At 30.9% G+C, this 27,324-nt stretch overlaps 1 protein-coding gene across 2 annotated transcripts in view; it reads left to right on the top strand.

The window, feature by feature from the left end:
* The window catches only part of LOC111675710 (armadillo repeat-containing protein 8-like), a 205,909-nt gene that overhangs the window by 151,318 nt on the left and 27,267 nt on the right, over positions 1-27,324 (top strand). The window lies entirely within an intron of this gene.

Raw genomic sequence — 27,324 nt, 5'->3', positions numbered from 1 at the left:
TTTATATACATACATTAATGTTAATGCAAAATTAATGCATTAAATTTAAAAATATTTAATGTTAATGTAAATTTAATGCAATAATTCTAAAAATATTTAATGTTAATGGAAAATTAATGCATTAAATTCAAAGATATTTAATGTTAATGTAAAATTAATGCATTAATTTTAAAAATATTTAATGTTAATGCAAAATTAATGCATTAAAATTAAAAATATTTAATGTTAATGCAAAATTAATGAATTAAATAAGCCTTGGTTAATGTTAATGCAATATTTTTTCCATTAAATTATTTTTTTTTTAATTTAATGTTAATGCAAAATTAATGCAAATCGCCCAGGTCCGTTTATTACTATTTTTTATATTTTATAAAAAATCAGAACATTATCGCGCGATATTTTATAAAAAAAAAAAACAAATATTATTACATAAAATATTTTTTTTATTAAATCGCGCGATTTAATAAATAATATTTTATGTAATAATATTTGATGTATTATCATAAATTTATTAAATATGAAATTTTATAAATATATTAGCATATATTTGAGGTGGTTTGTCATAATGTCCATCATAGATGGGCACTTTGCAGTACCAGTAAAATTGCAGTAAAAATAAGTTTTTACTGTTTACTGAAAAAAATTTTCAGTATTCAGTAAAGTTTTACTGATTACTGAAAAAAAATCAGTATTCAGTAAGTTTTTACTGGTTACTGAAAATATTTTCAGTATTCAGTAAATTTTACTGATTACTGCAAAAATTGCAATTAATTTACTGGTTACTGCAAAAAAAATGCAGTATTTTACTGATTACTGAAAATGTGTTTACAGTATTCCGTACAATCTAATAATTTACTAAAAATTATATTTTCAACATTTTTTTGAATATAAGACATATTTATCATCAAAAGTAGCTATAGTGCGATAAATTTTACTTTTTGGCATTGTAAATCTTTTCAGAAGACAAGAACTTAGCTATGTACAAATTAATATAAGGAGTGAGATCGAAAAATTCTTAACACACGTTTTACATTACATTTTTCAACCAAAGTATTATTTGATTTTTTTTGATCAAGTTACCTTTGAAAAACATGTCAGTTATTATGTGTAATGTCAATTATATTAATTTTTTTGTTAAGGGAGATTTTTCATTAATTTTGGGTGATTTTTCTTAAAAAAGTTAGGGTTATACTTCATAATGAATTTTGACCCCAACATTGGGGCAATTTTTCGTTTTATATTTTGGGGCCATTTTACCTGGGGCCATAATTCGCAGCGCCTAAAAAATATATATGTATATATTCGAGTATAATTTACATATTGATACGTTTTTTAAGACGTTTGTATCGAACAAATGTTTTGCAACATTTAATTGATTTTAGCATTTATTTCCGTTGTGCAACTGACATCGTCGAAAAAAAATTATCACCTATTTCGCTATTTTCATGAATACTTACATATTCATAGTTACCAAACAATGTTAATAAGCAAATCTATTATAGATTCGACAAACCGAAGAATTACCACCAATTGCACACGATAGCAATATAGACGTCGCCTACCAAGACTTCCGTCGTCTGTTAACACCCGTGCAGGCATTGCCTGGTGATAGGCTTGTAGCTGAATGCATTTATGATAGTTCGTCACGGAAAGCAATAACACTAGGTAAGAATTGAACAAAATATATCAACATTATATGTAAATCATTAATGCACTAAGTAACTGTGTACCTAGGCCAGCCTTAATTTGTTTAATATCTAAAACATACATAAGTGTCTGAAACTTGTTATAATTAATATAAATTATGCCAGAAGATTAAAAAAAATTTTTTCCCTACACCAATTTTTATTTCCCAACGTTATTCCCTAAATTAATTCCATAATTTTCCTAATTATATTAATATCACTATGAAATTAACTATGTCCGGGAAAGATTGTTATGTTAAGGGCAGGTCTAATACAAATGTCATAATCACATACATAACTACATCTGAATATAATATGTACATACATATGTATGTATTTATATCTGTAACAAGAGAAGTTAGTAATTGAATGACATAAATGACAATATTTGTTGTTGTAGTTGTCAACCTAATTCATGAATTTAGTACACCTACTTGTAAATTCGTAGATTTTTACTGAACAATTTGAATTCACATTAGGGATGCTAAATTCAAAGTACATGAAAGGTTTATCAATTTTAAAATAAAGATATCTTAGTTTCGTTATAATTGCAATAAGAAATAATGTTTCCACTGCAGTTCAAAAAACGATGCTGGATGCAGCATCGCTCTTTGATGTTTCCATTATTAACATCGGTAATGTGAACGATACTAGATGTTTTTTTATGTTTAAATTACACATAATTTAATTTTCAAAAGATACATTTTTACCCCTAAGTCTATACAACCGTTTATAAAATAAAAATTTGTTTTGAATAAGGGCTTTAGTATTTGATATTTATTTGTCAAAATTGTATTTGTTTCAAAGTAAAGTTAAGGTAAATTAACAGTAATAATATGGTCTCTAGAAGACTTTTATGTCCTTAGTACAAACGTCTTGGAATCGAAGAGGAGAACAGTATTGTAAAAACTAAAAGTTTTGAAAGCAGAAATGTCATATACTTCCTAGACTCAATAGTCTTCCGTATTATTTATATAAAATAATAAAGAATAATGTAAAGCTAACATTTTGGAAATGGAAATAGAAATGTCATATCCTCCTTAGACTCACTGGCGACCCGTTTTATTGGTATAAACGGAAACCGATTGTTTCTTTTATAGATAGACTAGCTATAGCCAGTGAATATTAAAGCATAATGAAGTGTCTTAGATAATACAAATTTAAGAATTTATAGGTGAAGTGATGCGTAGGCATTTACGAAATTAAGCCCTAAAAGCCTAACACAATCTATAAAAACAATTAAACACACATTAATTATACCCTACACCACTATAGTGGGGAGGGCATTATACGTTTGTGCTGATGTTTTTAACATACAAAAATATTGGTCCAATACCAATATTCAGAATCATTTTTTGAGTCGATTAAGACATGTCCGTCCGTCCGTCTGTCCGGCTGGCTGTCCATGTAAACCTTGTGCGCAAGGTACAGGCCGCAATTTTCAAGATAATTTGATGAAATTTGGACCTATTGAAAATGGTTGAAATCGGTCCATTATTTCACCTAGCCCCCATACAACCGTACCTCCCGATTTGAACTTTTTATGTCATAATTACGTCAAATATTCTCTCTAAAAATTGGCACAAATAAGTTTTAAATAAGTATAAATGACACTGCAGATTTTCGTAAGGATCGGCCCTTATTAGACCCTAGCCCTCATACAAACCCCCTTCAAAAAATGTCTTAAACGTCTAAAATTGACTTTTAACCATTTGTATCGCAATGAAACTCAACAAAACTAACTGTTTTTTAAAAATATATCCTTTTCCCAAATTTCCCGAGGATCGGACCATATTTAACCTATATAAAGCCTCATTTAGAAATTTTAGTTTTTTTTATCAATAAATTGCTTAAATATTTTGGAATAATATTTGACATAAAAGTTTCTTTATAAAAAGTAAAAATTTTAAAAATATACTCATGGTGTAGGGTATTATATGGTCGGCCATGCCCGACTATACTTTCCTACTTGTTATATATTGCTTTGTGTTATCTGATAAATAAGTTTTCAAATTTCATCTATTATAATTTTGCATTAAAATTAACAAATATTATAGTCAATATTTGTTAATTTTAATGCAAAATTAATGTATTAAATTTAAAAATATTGAATGTTAATGTAAATTTAATGCAATAATTCTAAAAATATTTAATGTTAATGCAAAATTAATGCATTAAATTCAAAAATATTTAATGTTAATGTAAAATTAATGCATTAATATTAAAAATATTTAATGTTAATGCAAAATTAATGCATTAAAATCAAAAATATTTAATGTTAATGCAAAATTAATACATTAAATAAGCCTTGGTTAATGTTAATGCAAGTTTATTGCATTAACATTAATTTGTCTTAATTTAAAAAAATTGTTAATGGATTAACACATTTAATGCATTTGTCCCAGATCTGATCTTTTCTAATTGGATGTTAAAAATTCCGCAATTTTAAACTTGATGCAGGAAAAATAATTGAAAATTTTGTCAGTGAATTTCTGATCCCCAAAACGTCTTTTATTGTATTATAAGGGGCATAAAAATTTCAAAAAAAAATTTTGAAATGAACTAAACTAAATGCCAAAAAATCATTTTGTGAACCAAAAATATTCTACAAAATGTTATAAATTATTTTTCCCATAATTAAATATTTTTCTCGTTATCAGTACATTAATACGCATCGATTGAGTGGTAACTAGGTTTCCCTAGTTTGGGTATATATATTACCCTTGCATCCTACAATTTAATGGGGGTGTACTTGAATTTCAAGCATGCAGTGAATATCTGAGACAGGTATATGGAAATCAGTCTCAGAAATCAGATGTACGGAACATGTAAGAGTAAGACAGATGTAAGAGTGCAAGAAATGCCATTCGGCTCTGCAGCTTTATATGGAGCAATGCTATTTATAACCCCTTTAACCATATCAGATTTAATTGCAATTTCCGTGATAGACGCTCCTTAATAAAATATCGGTTTATCTATGTTATTCGATATACCGGGTGGGAAATGAGAGTCCATTAGGAGTTTAATTGTCTCCTCCACGACCTCCAGCCTCCTGCCCGTGTCATCAACCATAGATTTTAGTTGGACATGAGTCAGATGGCCTTTTTACCTGTTTACAGCAAAGTTTCTAAGGTTTTCGGATCTCCCCTGTTACCAATGGGTTTCTCCAGGTCACTTGTGAGCATACATACTTTTAGAGATCATTTGTAAAAAGAAAATCAAGATTATGGTATTCGTTTACCATTAAATTAAGGAACTTCAATTTGTCCATCCTAGTTATAAAGAAGAATTTTATGTAACTAATTTCCAGCATAAAATATATGTAGAAAAGTCATTACAAATAACATATTTGAAGTACATCAAGTTTGGTGAAAACCCATTGAAATTTACATAAGCGTATCATTAAGTGAATTTGTTTATTTTCGACATCCACATAACGGATTTTTACCGCTTTTAAAACTGAGTAAAATTCATAGGTTTTTAACCCGAATTTGAAGCACTTCGGGTTACTAGTTGTGATGAAATCTTTTTTCACACTTTTTTTGCTTGTATATAATTAGATTATAATGAAAAAAGTATCCTGACAAAACGGTTCTTTAGTAAGGTCCCGAACGTTGTCCAATTAGTTTTAGAATTATTCCGAAACGTTAATTTTTTTAGAGCCTCTCTTTCATCCCTATGCTTTTGCCAATGGTATGCTGTACACTTGACGGACGTCAAGGTACCTACCACCGTAGTAGTATTTTGCTAGCGATTGCTGGATGACGACATGTGACTCGCCAATGGCATGCTGTACACTTGACGGACGTCAAGGTACCTACCACCGTAGTAGTATTTTGCTTGCGATTGCTGGATGACGACATGTGACTCGCGAGTAGATCAACACTTGCCGCCGCTACTGGGTTGTTTAGGCTCTGCACCGTAATTTTAATCTTTAATTTTAAATGTTTGTTTTTTCTAGTTTTTGGTCGGAGGGGAATATAATATTCCCAGGTGGTGGACAATGTGTCCTCACTCAGCATTAGTGACTCTATAGCTGGAAAAGGAGTCTATTTTAACTAACTGTGCATTCAAAAATAGCTTTCGGGAATTAATTTTTAGTTAATCCCAGAACGTTCACCAAATGATCGGCCTTATTTTACAAAAGCTGTAAATGTTTTTGACTGAGAAGTTGATAATATTAACAAAAGTTAGCTGCTCTTAAATCTGTTACTGAAAAACACAATCATCGGTTGAAATCCTCTTAAATTTGTTTCGAGTTAATCCGCATTAAATTGAGTAGTAAGAAATCAGCCTTAAACGATTTTTAATTATAAAATACATACTTAACAAATTAACTTACCGTTCATCGAGTTGGTCAATTTTTATAAAAATCGGCGAACACCGTACGCCGAACTTTTTATAAAATTTTTAAAACGAAATTTTGATCACCTTGGATCATAATATGGATCAATGTTATGATAAATAAAAAACTATCATGATACAATATTTTGATGGTAGTTAATCATAATATGATATTTTAAAATTGTTACAATAACAATGTTTATCCCACAATCACAATTTTAACCACAGCCATGTGTTTCTCTGGTATAACACATGTTCTTACAGAGAATTATATCATTGTCAATGAATCGTTTAAAAAACCAATAATAAAGAAATTTTGAGTTCGGTCGGACTCTCTCTCTCTCTCTCTCTATATAATATATATATATATATATATTATAATATATATAATATATATATATAATTATATATATATATATATATATATATATAATATATAATATATATATATATATATATATATATTATATATATAATATATAATATATATATATATATATTATATATAATATATATATAATATAATATAAATTACATATATATATATATTGGTTTGTATTCGATGCGGAAACAGAATCCGGGAAAAGTGCGTTACTGGGAGTTCTAATTCAACAGAGAACCACGACTTCTATTTAAGGAACTATTTTTGTTATTAATACATATATTTGATAAACAGAAGCTAATAGAGAAAAATAATTTTAATAGTACTATGTATATGTTATTTTAGGTAACTAATGCAAATTACATATGTGATATGTATAAGGAAATATGAATAACATAAAATTGCCAATAAATAAAAATTATGTCAAACAAAAGAAAGTGCAACATATTAACTTCTTAAAACAATTAAATTGAACCAACGTTCTGGGAAAACAAAAATATGTAATTTTGTTTGGTGGAATTAATGTTAATGTTAAAAAATTGTTGACGAAACCTTTTTTTAATTTACTGATGTTTTTATGACTTTATATTCGGTACATATTCTCTTTAGATTCTAAAGTAACATTCCAAAAATAAAATTTTACAAAAAATTCAATAATAATAGCATTATAAAATTGGCTGCTTATGGTACCCAAGCGAGTACAATGGAAACGAATGGGTTATGTTTAAAATTATGTTCACAATTCAAAATTAATTCAAAAAATTTAAAAAAAGGAAAGTAAAAGATCGCAGCAAATAAAAACATGCAAAAATTTTGTAGTAGTACACATTGTTTTAAATTAAGCACTGTTACTGGTTACGACAGCAGAAAATATTTCACTATTATTATTTTTTTGACTTTACTGCTGATAGAAAATTGGAGAAGATTTCTAGACACTAATTCTTCATGCATAATTTTTTTTATTTATTTAACAAAAAATTCAATTTTACAGTTCATTTTTTTTTTGCCTCAGCGCCTTAAAGGCTTAAGAGAGGCTATTTGGCAACATAGCCTTATTTAATGAACAATTATATATATATAAAAAATTAATTTATTTAATTCTTTACATGATTGTAACGTTGCTAACTAAATTACATAAGAAGTGTTTCTATATTTTGCAACAAGTAAAATTTTAATTCTTTTTTGAATCTCGAAAGATTTTGAATACTTCGCAATTCATTAGGCAATAGATTAATGTGGTCCAGCATAAGCAAATTTTATTGTTTTATAAGCATTTCCTCTTATATTTTTAAAAATATACGTTAATAATTTGTGTTTGTACAGACCTCTAACTGGTAAAATATTTGTAGTATGGTTCTTAAATAGATCAACTGTAGAATAACGCGGTGGCATATTAAATAAAAGCTTCAATGCTTTGTTTTGAGCATATTGTAGAGATTTCAGTATATGGATTCCTTTAAATCCTAGTATTTTAGGTAGATAATGACCTTTTTTATATCAGAAGTGAGTTTGTTTTTAAATTTATACAAAATACCAATTGCTGATGAAATCTTACACTTGATCATGTTCACATGGGCATCCCATAAGAGGTTATGGTTAAGCTGTATACCTAAATATTTTACTACATCTGACTCTGTTATTGGAGATCCGTCAATATGCACAACCATTTTATCTTCACTTCTAGAGCGATATAGTTTAAATATCACAATTTTTTCAGCATTTATAGCTAGTTTATTTAGTCTCGAAAACATCAAACGTATAGCCGAATCATACTCAATTTGCGTATGCTAAACTCATCATCTGCATACATATATAACCTTCCATTAAAATTAATATTTTTTATATCATTAATGAAAATTTTAAACTCAACAGGCCCCAATACGCTACCTTGAGGAACTGGAAACAAAGTGCTTCAATTTTATGCGACCCTAATATTTTGTTAAAAAAATTAAAATGGCAACCACGCATTCTCTTCTTATTAACAGCATTTAGGCGTAATACTATCAAAGCCACTACTTTTATTTTTATTTAAACTATCCAAAACATGTTTCAACATTGTTCGAACAATTTGTTGAAAAAACTTAATGTCATCCTCTTGATTATCTGTTATTTAGTTTGTTTATTTTCAACATCTTCAAAGAAAAAATTATTAAACGCTACGGCTTTCTCATCATCATCTAGTAAAATGTCATTCTTTTCATTTATAACAGCTCTTAAATTGTGATTGTTTCTACAAAGAAAAGGTATTTATTGCACTGTTCGATGACTTTGCTATTTTTTTAAGTTGTATTAAAATTAAGACATTACCTCGATCTCTCCTTCGTTTCCTTAATACGATATTAGGGATAACAATTTATCCGAAACCCAGGGACTTAATTTTTTTCGAATATTCAAACGTTTAGTTATAGTTTTTGTTGAATGGGACGCTGCACAGAGGGGCAGAATGGATTTTTTTTGGAAATAAATCTGGCATTTGTAAACGCCTGATCCGATGGGGATAAAATTTGGCGTGAGCGTAGCCAAGGAGTATTCGAGTTTTGAAGATGAACTCTGCAGATGCCCCAGGGACGGCGCTGTGGCGGCTCAAAGTAGAGTACCTACGACATGTAAAATTTTTAAACTCGTGCCATTTTTTGTTTTTCACCCAAATACAAAGATTTTTGTATTTTGTGAAAGCGCTCGACGAGATCTTGGACATACTGCTTATCTCTTGTAATATCCGAGTTATAGGCATTTAAAAATTTTGTGATACAAAAGTTACCATACCTTGGTCCGCCTTTTTTTGAATACCGGGCGTAATTTTGGACCAAATGGACTAAATACTTTTTTGTTAGTTAGACAACAAAATTTCCAATAATATACAAAATATACAGATCAATATCATTTACAGATCCAAAAATATACGTTTTTTTATTAAAAAATTCAAAAAAATTTAGATTTTTGCTTTTTTTTTGCCAAAAATGTGTCTTAACTTTTTATTAATAAAATAAAATTTTCTTTTAGAACATATAACAATTTTATAGTTTTCTAAAAGGTATCTTTACGCAAAACGCTTTGGCGTAAAAAACTTGTCCTATTTTTTGAAAATGTTGCCACTGCGTCCTTCCGAATATGACCTATTTTTTATCAAAACTTCAACTTTGGGCGACATGTTCTAAAATCCCAAAGCTGGGATCAGAAAACTGAAAGCAGTTTTGGAAACCTCAATATGTTTTCTATTTACTCCAAAAGTATTTTCCCAGCCCTGACAGAAATGTGGTCCCTATGGGCAAAAAAGTAAAAATCCCATTTTTGGGATTTTCATTCCTATTTTTGGGAATTGCGGGATGTCCTTTGACCTTTTCATTTTTTTTTGCATTTTCTTATTTGAAATGACAAATTTAACAAGCGTTGAAAATTTCATTGAGTTTTGTTCATAAATAAAGATTTTGTCATATAGTACATATTTGTTTAATTTCTAAAACTATGATTTATATCAAAATTTTAATAGGATCGCAGATAGCTACAGCAATTTAGTCCATATTTATCCCTTAATATCATTTTTTAGTTAGAAATGGAAATTCTCGATTCTTTACAAAAAATTTCAAGCCAATATCTCAATTACATTCAAAAATATGTTCATTTAAACCTGTATACTTAAATTTTATATTTTTCATATTTTAGTATTAAATATAACAGAACATATTTAAATCTTATATTTACCTATTTTCTATTTGTTTGCTTATCCTTATAATAGAAAGGGGCTATTATGCTTAAATTTTCAGAAATTTATAACTATTTTTTAACTAAATTTTTTGGACAGATCATTTCGTTCTGTTTCGTTTATGATCATGTAGGTAAAAATATACAGGTAATGATAATTTCGATTCATTTACTAATAAGAAATATCAATGACTGAATTACAGGTTATAGTAATATAGTCCTAAATGTTAATAGGTAGACAATTCGTAATGTTTTACTTTGGAATACCTGTATCGGAAATGACAAGAATTGGTATACAGTGGACTTCCACTAGTACGATGTTTAAATTCAAATAATACACATAAAGTTTTGGATTTTATTTATTTTTGTTTTATTTTTCATGAAAAATTACATAACGAAACAAAATATAATAAATGTGTATTATTTCAAATAAAAGGGACATATTTACGTATACGAATTGTTAGTTTTGAAAGTATCGTGAGTCCAATGGTATAAATGAGATATAGAAGGTCCTTAATTTTAATGTTTTTAAAAAAAATGTATTAAACATGTTCAGATTACATAAAACTATTATTAGAAACTTGATTGGAATATATCACTTTCAAAAACAATTCTATAATTTAAAATTTTCTCTTAAAAACTTGGAATATTTCACATATAGTAATGCTAATTTACATGCAGTAAATTGTGTGTTAGGACTTTTAAAAACAAAAAACACTTGTAATAAATATAAAAAAAAACTTCAAAATTACTGAGCTAAAGGTGAATGATACCGAAATAATAAAATAAAAGCATAATAAAAACTTCATTCATACGTAAATAAAACCAAAATTCCAATAAAAATGCGTTATTCGTACTATCGAACTAAAAATTTGTGACTTTATTCGTACTATAGAGTAGACAATGCAACAATTTTGCCATTCGTATTATTGGACATTCGTAATAAAGAGGGTACGTACTATTGGACGTCCACTGTATAAGTAAACGTCTCAGATTTTAAGTACCATATTTAATAAATCTACAATGAAGATTTCATTGAAGTACGAAGAGTTGTGTTCCGTTTTATGGAGTGCATCTTCAAAAGGGCCAGAAAGAATTGAAGACATTTCAAATTATATAAAAACTACATATAGTAGAAAAGTAGACAAAACAGGCATATCAAAAATTGAAAACTTTTTTAAACTTTTTGATGTAAAAAGTAAGTCTGTGGATGGAAATCAAAAGAAATTTCGATTAAAATTTTGTAGTTGGATGGAAACTACTACGGAAATCTCAACTTACAACACATCAATAGGAGCGCCTTGCAAGTCATACGAAGACTTATGTTTAAGGTAAAAAAAAGAGGGTCACACAAAACTTTTTTCAATCTCAAATGAGGAAATTGCTGATACATTTAACGAAATGCTGAAAAAGGAAAACCAACCTATGGATGCCGTACATATTGCAACTATGCTTCCTAATGCATCACCAAAACTACTTAAGCGAATTGTGGAAAGTATACCAACTCCAACATCACAATCAAATTTTACTGAAGAGTAAGCAATAGCGCTTATGTTGAAACTGGGTCTTAGTCGAAATAAGTACCAAATATTAAGGAAAGCTCTGCATGAAAAAGGACACAATATATTACCATCATACAAGGCGATTCAGGAAAAAAAAAACAAACTATCTTACCATCACCTATTGCTGTTAATGATGTGGAATCTTGTATTGATCTTTGCTCGAAAACACAGCATCAAGAATTGTGTCAGACTTTTCAGAAGACCAACTAATGAAAATTCATAACTGTGATGTTGTCTTAATGTGTAAGTGGGGATGTGACGGTTTATCAGCACTTCCAGAATACAAACAAGATTGTGGAAGTCGGACATTAGCAGACTACAAAAGTGTATTTATGTCATCATTAATGCCATTACGAATTCGTTCATATTCCCTTAATCCATCATCGTCAAGCATCGAAAATTCATTTGAAGATATATGGATCAATACAACTCCGGGTTCAAAAAATTTTTGTAGACCCATTGGATTTGAATATATAAAGGAGTCAAAGAAAACAACAAAAGATTTAGTGGAATATTTAAAAGATGAAATAAATGCACTGGAGCCCATTTGCATAAAAATAAAGGAATTCTCTATTAACGTATCAAATCAGCTAAGCTTAACAATGATTGATGGAATGCCACAACATAAACTTCTTCCTTCTGGAGATGCTCAATATGTAATGAGAAAAAGTCGCATTTCTCAAATATAAACAAAAGCAGAAGTATTAATGAAGAAGTCCTGTCTTTCGGAATTTCACCACTTCATGCCAGAATACGATTTTTGGATTACTTTTTACACATAGCATACGACCTCAAATATAGAAGTGTGCCAGAGAATCTTACTAAATCAACAAAAAATAATGAAGAATTGAAAGAACTGAGAGCTGCGGAAAAAAGCAGAATCCAAGAAGAATTTAAAGTTCAGATGAGATTAAACATCGACAAACCACTTCCAAGTTGCGGTAGTACAAATGACGGTAATACGGCAAGAAGGTTTTTTCGTGATTTTGAAATTACTTCAAAAATAACTGGAATCGACAAGGAGTTGCTTCGAAGAGTTAACACTATTTTAATGGCACTGAATAGTAAACATAAAATTAATTGAAATCGATTTGAGGATTATACATCTGAAATTTCTAAATTACTTGTATCTCTGTATCCATGGAGGGAACTAACACCAACAGTACAAAAAGTATTGTGTCATGGTCAATTAATAATTGAATCGAATATTCTTCCACTTGGAGAGTTAACAGAATAAGCCCAGGTAGCGAGGAATCGAGATTTTAAGCATGTTCAACTTTTCAGCTCAAGAAAATGCTCCAGGCAATCACAGAATGAAGATATTTTTAATAGTTAACTTCTATCTTCTGATCCTGTTCTTTCAACTATGCGAAAAAGGTGGATTTGTTATGTTAGGGTCCACATTTCTTTCAGGGCTGGGAAAATACTTTTGGAGAAGATAGAAAACATATTGAGGTTTCTAAAACTGCTTTCAGTTTTCTGATCTCAGCTTTGGGATTTTAGAACATGTCGCCCAAAGTTGAAGTTTTGATTAAAAATAGGTCATATTCGGAAGGACGCAGTGGCAACATTTTCAAAAAATAGGACAAGTTTTTTACGCCAAAGCGTTCTGCGTAAAGATACCTTTTAGAAAACTATAAAATTGTTATATGTTCTTAAAGAAAATTTTATTTTATTAATAAAAGAGTTAAGACACATTTTGGCAAAAAAACGGCAAAAATCTAAAATTTTTTGAATTTTTAAATTAAAAAACGTATATTTTTGGATCTGTAAATGATATTGATCTGAAATTTTTTGTATATTATTGGAAATTTTGTTGTCTAACTAACAAGAAAAAATAGAGTCCATTAGGTCCAAAATTACGCCCGGTATTCAAAAAAAGGCGGACCGGTATGGTAAATTTTGTATCACTAAATTTTTAAATGCCTATAACTCGGATATTATAAGAGATAAGTAGTATGTCCATAAGTAGTAGTAGCATGTTTTTTCAAGATCTCGAGCGCTTTCAGAAAATATAAAAATATTTGTATTTGGGTGAAAAACAAAAAAATGGCACGAGTTTAAAAATTTTACATGTCGTCCCTGGGGCATCTGCGGGGTTCATCTTCATAACTTAAACTCGAATACTCCTTGGCTACGCTAACGCCAAATATTATCCCGATCGGATTAGCCGTTTAGAAATGCCAAATTTATTTCCAAAAAATTTCCATTCCGCCCCACTGTGCATTGTTGCAGACAGGATAGTTATGGAAGAAACTCTGTTTTTATTAAATCTAAACTGAATTACAAGATTTTAAATAATATTAGTAAAAACAAGTAAAAGTGGAATACTCGGCTGTGCCGAATCTTATATACCCTTCACCATACTGTATTTTAAAAATATTAGTTTTATAAATTTAAAATTTTTTCCCGACTACATTATTATTACACCAAAAGCAAAACAAAATGAACAACAACAACGCTAAACGAAATAAAAAACAAAATACACAAGGCATCTAAACCAACAGACATTTAACATACATAACGAAAAACACAGAAAAAAAACAACGCAATAAAACCAACCAACCATCCAAATATACGGACAGAATTCCCAAAAAGAAAACAAAGTACATAACTCAATGAAGCCAACAGCATCCAAACATAAAAAACAAAATACACAGCTGAATAAAACCAAATACATCTACACACACGTGTACATATTTTTCCAATATTCAGTGTTGTTGTTTATTTAACAAAGCATGAAAAATATGAAATTTTTTGATGAAATTTTCAGAGGTTGTCTCGGATTTTTGCTCATAACTCCGTTATTTATAGACCGATTTTGCGATATAGCGATCTTCTCGAAAGCATGTCTAACAGAATTATTGAAGATTCGGATCTCGCCGATATCTGGGGTCCTCTAAAAACTGATTTCAATGGACAGACAGACGGACATGGCTTAATCGACTCCGCTATATATAAGGATCCAGAATGTATATACTTTATAGGGTCGGAAAATTATATTATAGAAATTACAAATGGAATGACAGACTTATATATACCCTTCTCATGAAGGTGAAGGGTATAATTACATGGAAATTGTGACGATTCAATTAATTGATGTGAAAATGATGAATAAACCTCTAGTTCTTACATTTATTTATAGATCTTAAAAATTCAATATGGAAACGTTTTTAACGGAGACGGAAAACTTGCTTTATTCGTGCAATAATCAATTGACTGTGTATTTACTAAGGTTCGAAATAGATCTAAAGAAAAACATTTTTGTTGAAGAAAAACTTAAATTTAATTATGTCGAATTTGGAAGATTTATTGATAATAATCTGGAGAATATAAATACATTTACCAACTCATCCGATTTGTGTGAGAACTTTATTAATACATTTTCTGCTGCAGCGCACAGTGGGGCAGAATGGAATTTTTTGGAAATAAATCTGGCATTTGTAAACGGCTGATCCGATCAGGAATTTGGCGTGAGCGTAGCCAAGGAGTATTCGAGTTTAAGTTTTGAAGATGAACTCTGCAGATGACCCAGGAACGGCGCTGTGGCGGCTCAAAGTAGGGTACCTACGACATGTAAAATTTTTAAACTCGTGCCATTTTTTTTGTTTTTCATCCACATACAAAGATTTGTATATTGTGAAAGCGCTAGACGAGATCTTGAAAAAACAGGCTTGGACATACTGCTTATCTCTTATAATATCCGAGTTATAGGCATTTAAAAATTTTGTGATACAAAATTTACCATACCTTGGTTCGCCTTTTTTTGAACACCGGGCGTAATTTTTCTTGTTAGTTAGACAACAAAATTTCCAATAATATACAAAAAATTTCCAAAAATATACGTTTTTTAATTTAAAAATTCCAAAAATTTTAGATTTTTGCGGTTTTTTTTGCCAAAAATGTGTCTTAACTCTTTTATTAATAAAATAAAATTTTCTTTAAGAACATATAACAAATTTATAGTTTTCTAAAAGGCATCTTTACGCCGAATGCTTTGGCGTAAAAAACTTGTCCTATTTTTTGAAAATGTTGCCACTGCGTCCTTCCGAATATGACTTATTTTTTATCAAAACTTCAACTTTGGGCGACGTGTTCTAAAATGTTGCCACTGCGTCCTTCCGAATATGACTTATTTTTTATCAAAACTTCAACTTTGGGCGACGTGTTCTAAAATCCCAAAGCTGGGATCAGAAAACTGAAAGCAGTTTTGGAAACCTCAATATGTTTTCTATTTACTCCAAAAGTATTTTCCCAGCCCTGAAAGAAATGTGGACCCTATGGGCAAAAAAGTAAAAAATCCCATTTTTGGGATTTTCATTCCTATTTTTTGAAATTGCGGGATGCCCTTTGACCTTTTCAATTTTTTTTTTTGCATTTTCTTATTTGAAATGCTAAATTTAGCAAGCGTTGAAAATTTTATTGAGTTTTGTTCATAAATAAAGATTTTGTCATATATTACATATTTGTTTAATTTCTAAAACTATGATTTATATCAAAATTTTAATAGGGTCGCAGATAGCTACAGCAATTTAGTCCATATTTATCCCTTAATATCATTTTTTAGTTAGATATGGAAATTCTCGACCCTTTACAAAAAATTTCAAGCCAATATCTCAATTACATTCAAAAATATGTTCATTTAAACCTGTGTACTTTAATTTCATCTTTTTCATATTTTAGTATTAAGTATGACAGAACATACATTTGGTGTTGAATAAAATATTTGGTAAATTTTTAAAAATTATTTAGTTAATTATTTTATTATAGACTATAACATTGTATATACAATAAAAAAATTATAATTTTATTATGAGCCACGCACAACAACACCTAAATCACCCCACACAAACACTAATAAGAAATATCAATGACTGAATTACAGGTTATAGTAATATAGTCCTAAATGTTAATAGGTAGACAGTTCGTAATTTTTTACTTTGGAATACCTGTATCGGAAATGACAAGAATTGGTATATAAGTAAACTTCTCAGATTTTAAGTACCATATTTAATAAATCTACAATGAAGATTACATTAAAGTACGAAGAGTTGTGTTCCGTTTTATGGAGTGTATCTTCAAAAGGGCCAGAAAGAATTGAAGACATTTCAAATTATATAAAAACTACATATAGTAGAAAAGTAGACAAAACAGGCATATCAAAAATTTAAAACTTTTTGATGTAAAAAGTAAGTCTGTGGATGGAAATCAAAAGAAATTTCGATTAAAATTTTGTAGTTGGATGGAAACTACTACGGAAATCTCAACTTACAACACATCAGCAGGAGCGCTTTGCAAGTCATACGAAGACTTATGTTCAAGGTCAAAAAAAAGAGGGTCACACAAAAACTTTTTTCAATCTCAAATGAGGAAATTGCTGATACATTTAACGAAAGGAAAACCAACCTATGGATGCCGTACATATTGCAACTATTCTTCCTAATGCATCACCAAAACGACTTAAGCGAATTGTGGAAAGTATACCAACTCCAACATCACAATCAAATTTTACTGAAGAGGAAGCAATAGCGCTTATGTTGGAACTGGGTCTCAGTCGAAATAAGTACCAAATATTAAGGAAAGCTCTGCATGAAAAAGGACACAATATATTACCATCATACAAGGCGATCCAGGAAAAAAACAAACTATCCTACCATCACCTATTGCTGTTAATGATGTGGAAGCTTGTATTGATATATCATCTTTGCTTTTCAGAAGACCAACTAAGGAAAATTCATAATTGTGATGTTGTCTTAATGTGTAAGTGGGGATGTGACGGTTTATCAGCACTTCCTGAATACAGTCGAACATTAGCAGACTACAAAAATGTATTTATGTCTTCATTAGTGCCATTACGAATTCGTTCATATTCCCTTAATCCATCATCGTCAAGCATCGGAAATTCATTTCAAGATATATGGATCAATACAACTACGGGTTCAAAAAATTTTTGTAGACCCATGGGATTTGAATACATAAAGGAGTCAAAGAAAACAACAAAAGATTTAGTGGAATATTTAAAAGATGAAATAAATGCACTGGAGCCCATTTGCATAAAAATAAAGGAATTCTCTATTAACGTATCATATCAGCTAAGCTTAACAATGATTGATGGAAAGGTCAGCAACAGAAACTTCTTCCTTCTGGAGATGGTCAATATGTAATGAGAAAAAGTCGCAATTCTCAAATATAAACAAAAGCAGAAGTATTAATGAAGAAGTCCTGTCTTTCGGAATTTCACCACTCCATGCCAGAATACGGTTTTTGGATTACTTTTTACACATAACATACGACCTCAAATATAGAAGTGTGCCAAAGAATCTTACTAAATCAACAAAAAATAATGAAGAATTGAAAAAACTGAGAGTTGCGGAAAAAAAGCAGAATGCAAGAAGAATTTAAAGTTCAGATTAGATTAAACATCGACAAACCACTTCCAAGTTGCGGTAGTACAAATGACGGTAATACGGCGAGAAAGTTTTTTCGTGATTTTGAAATTACTTCAAAAATAACTAGAATCGACAAGAGTTAACACTATTTTAATGGCACTGAATAGTAAACATAAAATTAATTGAAATCGATTTGAGGAATATACATCTGAAATTTCTAAATTGCTTGTATCTCTGTATCCATGGAGGGAACTAACACCAACAGTACACAAAGTATTGTGTCATGGTCAAATAATAATTGAATCGAATATTCTTTCACTTTGAGAGTTAACAGAATAAGCCCAGGTAGCGAGGAATCGAGATTTTAAGCATGTTCAACTTTTCAGCTCAAGAAAATGCTCCAGGCAATCACAGAATGAAGATATTTTTAATAGTTTACTTCTATCTTCTGATTCTGTTCTTTCAACTATCCTTTTGAAAATACACTCCATAAAACGGAACACAACTCTTCGTACTTTAATGCAATCTTCATTGTAGATATATTAAATATGGTACTTAAAATCTGAGAAGTTTACTTATATACCGATACAGGTATTCCAAAGTAAAAAATTACGAACTGTCTACCTATTAACATTTAGGACTATATTACTATAACCTGTAATTCAGTCATTGATATTTCTTATTAGTGAATGAATCGAAATTATCATTACCTGTATATTTTTACCTACATGATCATAAACGAAACAGAACGAAATGATCTGTCGAAAAAATTTAGCTAAAAAATAGTTATAAATTTCTGAAAATTTAAGCATAATAGGACCTTTCAATTATAAGGATAAGCAAACCAATAGAAAATAGGTAAATATAAAATTTAAACGTGTTCTGTCATATTTAAAACTAAAATATGAAAAATATGAAATTAAAGGATACAGGTTTAAATGAACATATTTTTGAATGTAATTGAGATATTAAAATTTTGATATAAATCATAGTTTTAGAAATTTAACAAATATGTAATATATGACAAAATCTTTATTTATGAACAAAACTCAATGAAATCTTCAACGCTTGTTAAATTTGTCATTTCAAATAAGAAAATGCAAAAAAATTTAAAAAGGTCAAAGGGCATCCCGCAATTTCAAAAAATAGGAATGAAAATCCCAAAAATGGGATTTTTTACTTTTTTGCCCATAGGGACCACATTTCTTTCAGGGCTGGGAAAATACTTTTGGAGTAAATAGAAAACATATTGAGGTTTCCAAAACTGCTTTCAGTTTTCTGATCCCAGCTTTGGGATTTTAGAACATGTCGCCCAAAGTTGAAGTTTTGATAAAAAATAAGTCATATTCGGAAGGACGCAAGTTTTTTACGCCAAAGCGTTCTGCGTAAAGATACCTTTTAGAAAACTATAAAATTGTTATATGTTCTTAAAGAAAATTTTATTTTATTAATAAAAGAGTTAAGACACATTTTGGGCAAAAAAAAACGGCAAAAATCTAAAATTTTTTGAATTTTTAAATTAAAAAACGTATATTTTTGGATCTGTAAATGATATTGATCTGAAATTTTTTGTATATTATTGAATTTTGTTGTTTAACTAACAAGAAAAAATTGTTCATTTTGTCCAAAATTACGCCCGGTATTCAAAAAAAGGCGGACCAAGGTATGGTAAATTTTGTATCACTAAATTTTTAAATGCCTATAACTCGGATATTATAAGAGATAAGTAGTATGTCCAAGCATATTTTTTCAAGATCTCGTCGAGCGCTTTCAGAAAATATAAAATGTTTGTATTTGGGTGAAAAACAAAAAAATGGCACGAGCTTAAAAATTTTACATGTCGTAGGTACCCTACTTTGAGCCGCCACAGCTCCGTCCCTGGGGCATCTGCGGGGTTCATCTTCAAAACTTAATACTCCTTGGCTACGCTTACGCCAAATTTTATCCCGATCGGATCAGCCGTTTAGAAATGCCAGATTTATTTCCAAAAAATGAACTGCTTCATAACTGGGGATATTGTATAAATTTAGATATGACTTATTAAACCTGGTTTCCTGAATAGATATTATATTAGGGAGTTTTTTCAATTGACTAAGTTGGAATTTGAATTTGTTTATTTTATTGATTGATGAAACACTTCTTATGTTTATAGAAAATATTTAGCAATTCGGAATTACTTTCGTTATGAAAAGAGTTGAATACACCATGATTAGTAAGAAAAATGTTAAAACTAATTCAAAAAACAGTAAAAGTTTATAAATTAGTTAGTTACAAGATACAAATGCATTATCTCCATCTTCGCTGTCATCATCATCAACATCAGAAACACCATTTTTTGAAGAAGTATTATTTACTTACCAGCAGTAGATGACATTAATTTCTTGTCCTCATCATCCATGGACCTTATTTGATTTTGTTTGGTTTTCTCATCTCTCTTCGCAAATATTTTACTACCTCTGGTATAAGCAAATTTGAATCCAACTTCTTTTAATATTTTAGCATAATTAAAAATCTACATAGTTTCTCTGCTCATAAAATCATTTACGTACACACTTTTGAGATAATCAATAGTCTTCATTTTAGCTTTCCCGTTCATGAAAACTTGTTTGATTTTCCTATTTAAAAACCTCAAAGAAACATCTAAAACCAACTTTGCTGAGTTTAAAACTGAAATTCAAGAAATGTCTGAGGTTATTAACAACAGGCATTGACAGAAAAGTGGCCGATTTAGAAACAAACATTGACAAACGATTTAGAAATAAATATTGATAAAAATGTGTCAGACTTAGAATCAAGAAGAAGCGGTACGAATTATTCCAGAAACCTCTTGTAGAATAAAGGCCCCAAGTTTTGATGGCACTACACCTTCCAATGTGTTCAAGTTCCAGTTTGATACAGTTGCCACCAGAAACATGTGAAACAACCTAGAAAAAGTTATAGAACTGATCTTTGCTTTAAAATGAAATGCTTCAGTAGTTCTTGAAAGCGTACCAGTGAGCAGCAGAAATAATTACGATTGTATAATGGAGGCACTACAACGCAAGTACGGTGGAGAACACAAAAAGTAATTATACCGAATGGAATTGCGTGGTAGAGTGCAGAAGGCCAATGAGACACTACAAGACTTTGCTTTGGAAATCGAGCGCTTGTTACAGCTGGCTTATCCAGGAGAACACCACCCATTTTTAGACATTTTCAAGATTGAGGCATTTGTAAATGGCATTCGCGATCCTGAGATAAAACATGCGGTTTGTGCCACACCAAAGTCGTCATTCGCTGAAACCGTCTCTTTCGCGCTGGCACAAGAAACGGCGAAAATAATTTCAAAGCCTCAAATATGCAAGGTGCGAAATGTCGCAGAGAACGAGGGAAATATAGTCACCGAGGAATTAAAAGAGGCAGTTTTAGAGGCTTTAAACGAGAAACAAAGTAAAGCCAAAACCAAATTTATAACTGCGGTAAAAGCGGTCGTATCCAGCGAAACTGTAAAGCACCAAGAAAACGGAGAAATCATCAACCATCACAAGAGTCACTTTTAAACTGAAACGAGCTAGCACTGAGGGGAAAGTGCTAGCTCCCACATCTGAGGGCCCCACAATCTCCATATCTGTAATGCAGCAGAAAAATAGTAATCTTACTGCTAATAGGTACATCAATGGTCAAAGGAAAATTTTTACTAAAGACAAAGGAGCATCGCAGTCTATCATAAGACCTGATTTTGTAAAGAAAATAATTAAACCACTATACGGGGTAAGTCTACGTACCGCTACTGGAGAGGCTGCTTCTATCCATGGTAAATTAAATGCGAAAGTAACCATTGCCAACTTAAGCGTATATCATGTATTTATTGTTGCCGATATCATGGTTATCAGTGGTGCAGACTTCATGATTAAACATGGCATTATATTGCTTATGGGACCAAATGTTATGATTTGGCGAAATGTTGAAATACCTCTTGATGTTGAATATGAGAGCAAGGCCCAAGTAAAAAAGTTAGTTGCCGTTGAACATCAAAAATTGCCTCCACAGTCAGAAGTTTTGCTGTGGGCCCGCCTTGAGGGATATTGTGAGCTTGTGGGTAGTAGAACCAGCAGAAATAAAAGGTGATATTATAACAGCTAGAGCCCTTGTCAAACCCTGTAAAAGCAAAATAGTTCCTAGTAAGAGTGCTTAACTTAACCAGCTATGAAAAATTCATCAAGCCAAATTCCGAACTAGGTGAATGTGCTTCAGCAGAGGCAGTAGTCAATTGTGTAGAAAAGCCTGCCAATAAATCCATCAAAGAACATGAGTTACTAGCGGATTATGTGGGGAAATGGGTAGAAAAACTAGCACCGTCAGATAAAAATAAAGCCAAACAACTTCTGAAAAGACAAGCATCTGTCCTATTCCTTTAGCAAAACGAATCAAAGTGATGGAGTCGGCGAATGAAATGGAGCGGAACGGCGTAATCGAACCATCTTGTAGTACTTGGAGCTCGCCTGTGGTTTTTGTTAAGAAGAAAGATGGCAGTACAAGATTCTGTGTCGATTACAGAAAGCTGAATGATGTCACCAAGAAAGACAGCTATCCGCTACCTAGAATTGATGATACTCTGGCCACGCTAGCTGGAACAAATTGGGCTTGCAAAGTGGATATTGGCAAGTAGAGATTGCTGACAAAGACAAAGAAAAGACAGCGTTTAGTACTAGTGATGGACTACGGCAGTTTAATGTGACGCCCTTTGGACTCTGCAATGCTCCAACAACAGAGCTTAATGGAACAGGTATTAAAAAGACTTCATGGGAAGACATTCTTGGTGTACCTCGACGACATAATTGTAATGGACTTTTGATGAACACCTGAAGAACCTTGAAGTAGACCTTAAAATAATATCAGCGGCTGTCATATCCCACACCAGGAAAAAAGTTTGTAGTAGATAGCGATGCGAGCGGATATGGAATATTCGGTGTACTTTCCAAGTGGTCAATGGCACTGAAAGAGTCATCGGTTACTTCAGTCGAACACTTTCAAAGCCTGAGAGAAACTATTGCGTTACGCGACGTGAACTCTTAGCAGTAGTTGAATGTGTCAACCACTACCATAATTATCTGTATGGGCAACACTTCCAACTGAGAACCGATCACTCTGCCATCAGTTGGTTGCTGCAATTTAAAGAACCTGAAGGGCAACTCGCTCGTTGGATTGAACGCCTTCAGTCTTATGATTTTAGCATTAAGCACAGGAAAGGTGGAAAACATGGTAATGCGGATGCTCTATCGAGAATACCATGCAACATGCAATGCAAACATTGCGCAAAGGCTGAGGTAAAAGAAAGCGTCATATGCATATGCTTAGCATCCAAAGGTCCAGTAAGAAGAAGTCGTGGACAACTTCAGGTGCACCACAACTCAGGTGCGCTACAACTCAGGTGCGCTATTTGAGAGGATTGCAATGGATGTAGCAGGCCCTTTCCCTGTTAGTGATGCCAGTAACCGTTACGTTCTAGTGGTTATGGATTATTTCAGCAAATGGTCAGAGGAAGCTAGAACAGTTGTAGGCGTGTTTGTGAACAACTGGATATGTCGTTATGGTGTACCATTGGAATTACACTAGGAGCAGGGCACAAATTTTGAATCCGCTGTGTTCAAAGAAATGTGCTATATACGAAATAAGAAAAACAAGAACAACTCCACTGCATCCTCAGTCACGCGGCATGGTCGAAAGATTCAATCGCACACTGGAGGAATATTTTAGAAAAGTGGTTAGTGCACATCAGAAGGACTGGGAAGAACACATACCAAAATTTCTGCTGGCCTACCGAACAGCCGTTCACGACTCCACCTCTCGAATACCTGGAAAAATTATTTTTGGAACAGAACTCAAGCTGCCTGGTGATTTGGAATTTGGTATAACGCCGTCATCAAAAAGTAAGGATGATGAAAGCTTTTCTAAGAGCAAGATGACCTTAATGAACTTCATGAATTCGTGCGGACACGAATAAAAATGACTAGTGATAAAATGAAGGCCAGATACGATCGAGCTTTAGGATTAAATTAAACAGTTCTTAACGGCCAGTTTCAAGATTCATTATGAATGTTTCTGAACAGTATTTATTTAGAAACAGTCTATTTCACTTAGTGTGAGTGCTTTTTTGACAAGGTATAAATAACGCCGTCAAGAGATCGAGTACGAAACCGTGTAAATAAAGAGTTGTTGTAATTTAAAAACTAATTGGCGCTTTTATTTGCAATAAAAAGAATCCGGTTTATTTCAAAAAGTAAATAAACGAACGTTTTAAAAGGTAAATCGTAACAATATTATCATACTGGTTGGCCATAAATTCAATTGTCTCCCTAATATCTTCAAGCTGATTTAAATTTGTTTTGATTTCAGCTAATTCGTTTATTATATTGATTTCAGAAGAATTGCAAAAATTCTGTTTGTAAGCAATTTTTCTATTTGCCTTTTATCCATTTTCGTACAAACTGAGTGGAGAGTTCGTTTACATACATCGCAATTTAAAGCATCTTCGTATTCCAACACTTCAGTTTTGCATTGAATACATATTATTTTATTTTTATTTAAACTTTTTCGTCTGTTTGCAAGCATTCTGATTTTACTCATATATAAAGAGCATCAATAATTTTCACTTCAATCAAGTTTTTTGTTATTATACCCTTCACCTTCGTGAGAAGGGTATATATAAGTTTGTCATTCCGTTTGTAATTTCTATAATATAATTTTCCGACCCCATAAAGTATATATATTCTGGATCCTTATAGATATCAGTTTTTAGAGGACCCCAGATATCTCCATTTTTTTTATTCATGCTCAAACAGAAATTGCAAAAAACAATAACAAAATTCACAATCGCACGGTAAATTTTGTTATTGTACTTTTGTTTATAAAAACAAGGTAGAGCGTGGACAGCAGAGCGAGAGCAGCACTAGTGTGTTGTTATTGGCTAGAAACATGAAAATAAGTATATGGAGCCTGGCTTCCATATAAGGGAACATTTTGGTGCTTTTTTTTGTTTTTAAAAAGTACTTTTGGAATTTTTTCTAATATTGAACCTGGAAATATGAAAGTATAAAGTATATATATTCTGGATCCTTATAGATAGCCATGTCCGTCTGTGTGTCTGTCTGTCTGTATGTTTATTGAAATCAGTTTTTAGAGGACCCCAGATATCTCCATTTTTTTACTCATGCTCAAACAGAAATTGCAAAAAACAATAACAAAATTCACAATCGCACGGTAAATTTTGTTATTGTACTTTTGTTTATAAAAACAAGGCAGAGCGTGGACAGCAGAGCGAGAGCAGCACTAGTGTATTGTTATTGGCTAGAAACATGAAAATAAGTATATGGAGCCTGGCTTCCATATAAGGGAACATTTTGGTGCTTTTTTTGTTTTTAAAATGTACTTTTGGAATTTTTTCTAATATTGAACCTAGAAATATGAAATTAAGTATGTAGAGTCTAAATTAGGTGAGAATTTCAAAAGAAACTTTTGGAATATTCTATAAAATTAAACCAAAAGACATGCAATTTAGTACGTTGATTCGGAATTAGATGAGAACCCATAAAAGGTGACTTTTTGTTGCTTTTTCGTTTTTCAAAAGGTACTTTTTGGGTTTTCTATTATAATGAATTTATAAACATGAAATTAAGTATGTAGAGTCCGGATTAGACGAGAACACATCAAAGGGGATTTTTTGGTACTTTTTCGTTCTACAAAAGGTACTTTTTGAATTTTCTACAATATTGAACCTAGAAACATGATATTAAGTATGTAGAGCCCGGATTAGATCAGAGCACATAAAAGGGAACTTTTTGGTACTTTTTGGTTCTACAAAAGGTACTTTTTGAATTTTTTATAATATTAAACCTAGAAAAATGAAATTTAGCATGTAAAGCCTTGACTAGGTAAGAACCTATAAAAAGGGACTTCTTGGTACTTTTTCGTTCTACAAAAGGTACTTTTTGAATTTTCTATAAAATTGAACCTAGAAACATGAAATTAAGTTTGTAGAATCCGGATTAGGTGAGAACACATAAAGGGGGACTTTTAAGTACACTTGGATTAAGTGTCAAAGGGGCTTTTTGGTACTTTTTCGTTCTTCATAAGGTACTTTTTGAAATTCCCTTGATATTGAATTTAGAAACGTGAAATTTAGCATGTAGAGTCTGGATTATGTGAGAACTCATAAAAGGGGACTTTTTGGTACCTTACCGTTTTGCAATTGGTATTTTTTGATTTTTTGTAATAAAATTCGTATTGACTGTTTTTTAATCATCATGGTGAAGGGTATATAAGATTCGGAATAGCCGAATATAAAACTCTTACTTGTTTTTTTACTAGTTTTATTACTTAAATAACCAATTTTATTTCTCTGATCTTTCACTAAATATTTTTTAAGTTTTAACTCAACAATGTTGCCAACTCCAACAATTTATTTTATACAATTTCAGTTTATACCTACCTTGAAAAAAAAAGTGGTAAATTGATTTTGTAAATCCGTTTACATAAAATATTGGCCATAGACCCACAAAAGCATATACATATATTATAGATCCGAACGACCCGAGGGTTGAAATTTATCTATATTATATATAGGTAAATTTTTTTGGTATTGAAAATATACAAGTGAACCATTGAAAAGCAGCTTTAACGGGAATATCTGTTTAAAAAGTTCGCGTATAGCGATGAAATTCAACATAAATAAGTTTTATATGAGCTAAATATTTTGAGTACCTGTCTATAATATAAGTTCCCCTTCATAAAATTACTATAACCCCTTTTATAAACTCGACACACGCGATGAAATTCGAAACGTATAATTATTATACAAACCGAAGCTATTCTATCAAATGTAATGAAAATCGGTCCATAATTGACTTTACTGTCCACATATGTACATTAGGGTCATAACTTTTATACAATTTTTGAAAATATTAAATCGACTCTTCCCATTCGCATAGAGTATAAAAAATACGTTTTAAAAGTATATCACTTCTTCCCGAGCCTAAAAAAGTTTCCATGTAAGAATACCACTCAATCGATGCGTATTAATGTACTAAACACGAGTAAAATATTTTTTTTGTAATGATCCTTAGGTCCCTATTAGCGATTGAAAATCCTGACCTCAGTATATTTTTGAAAAATAAAATAAAATATTTTAGATTTTTTCGAAATGGGTTTTAATTTTTTGACACCCAAGTCGAAAATATACTGAGATCAAGATTTTCAATCGCTGGTAGAGTACTGTGGATCTT

This window comes from Lucilia cuprina, chromosome 5, assembly GCF_022045245.1.
Source record: "Lucilia cuprina isolate Lc7/37 chromosome 5, ASM2204524v1, whole genome shotgun sequence".
NCBI lineage: Eukaryota > Metazoa > Arthropoda > Insecta > Diptera > Calliphoridae > Lucilia > Lucilia cuprina.
Note: the sequence above shows the minus strand (reverse complement) of the source record. Positions and strands in the feature narration are given on the sequence as shown.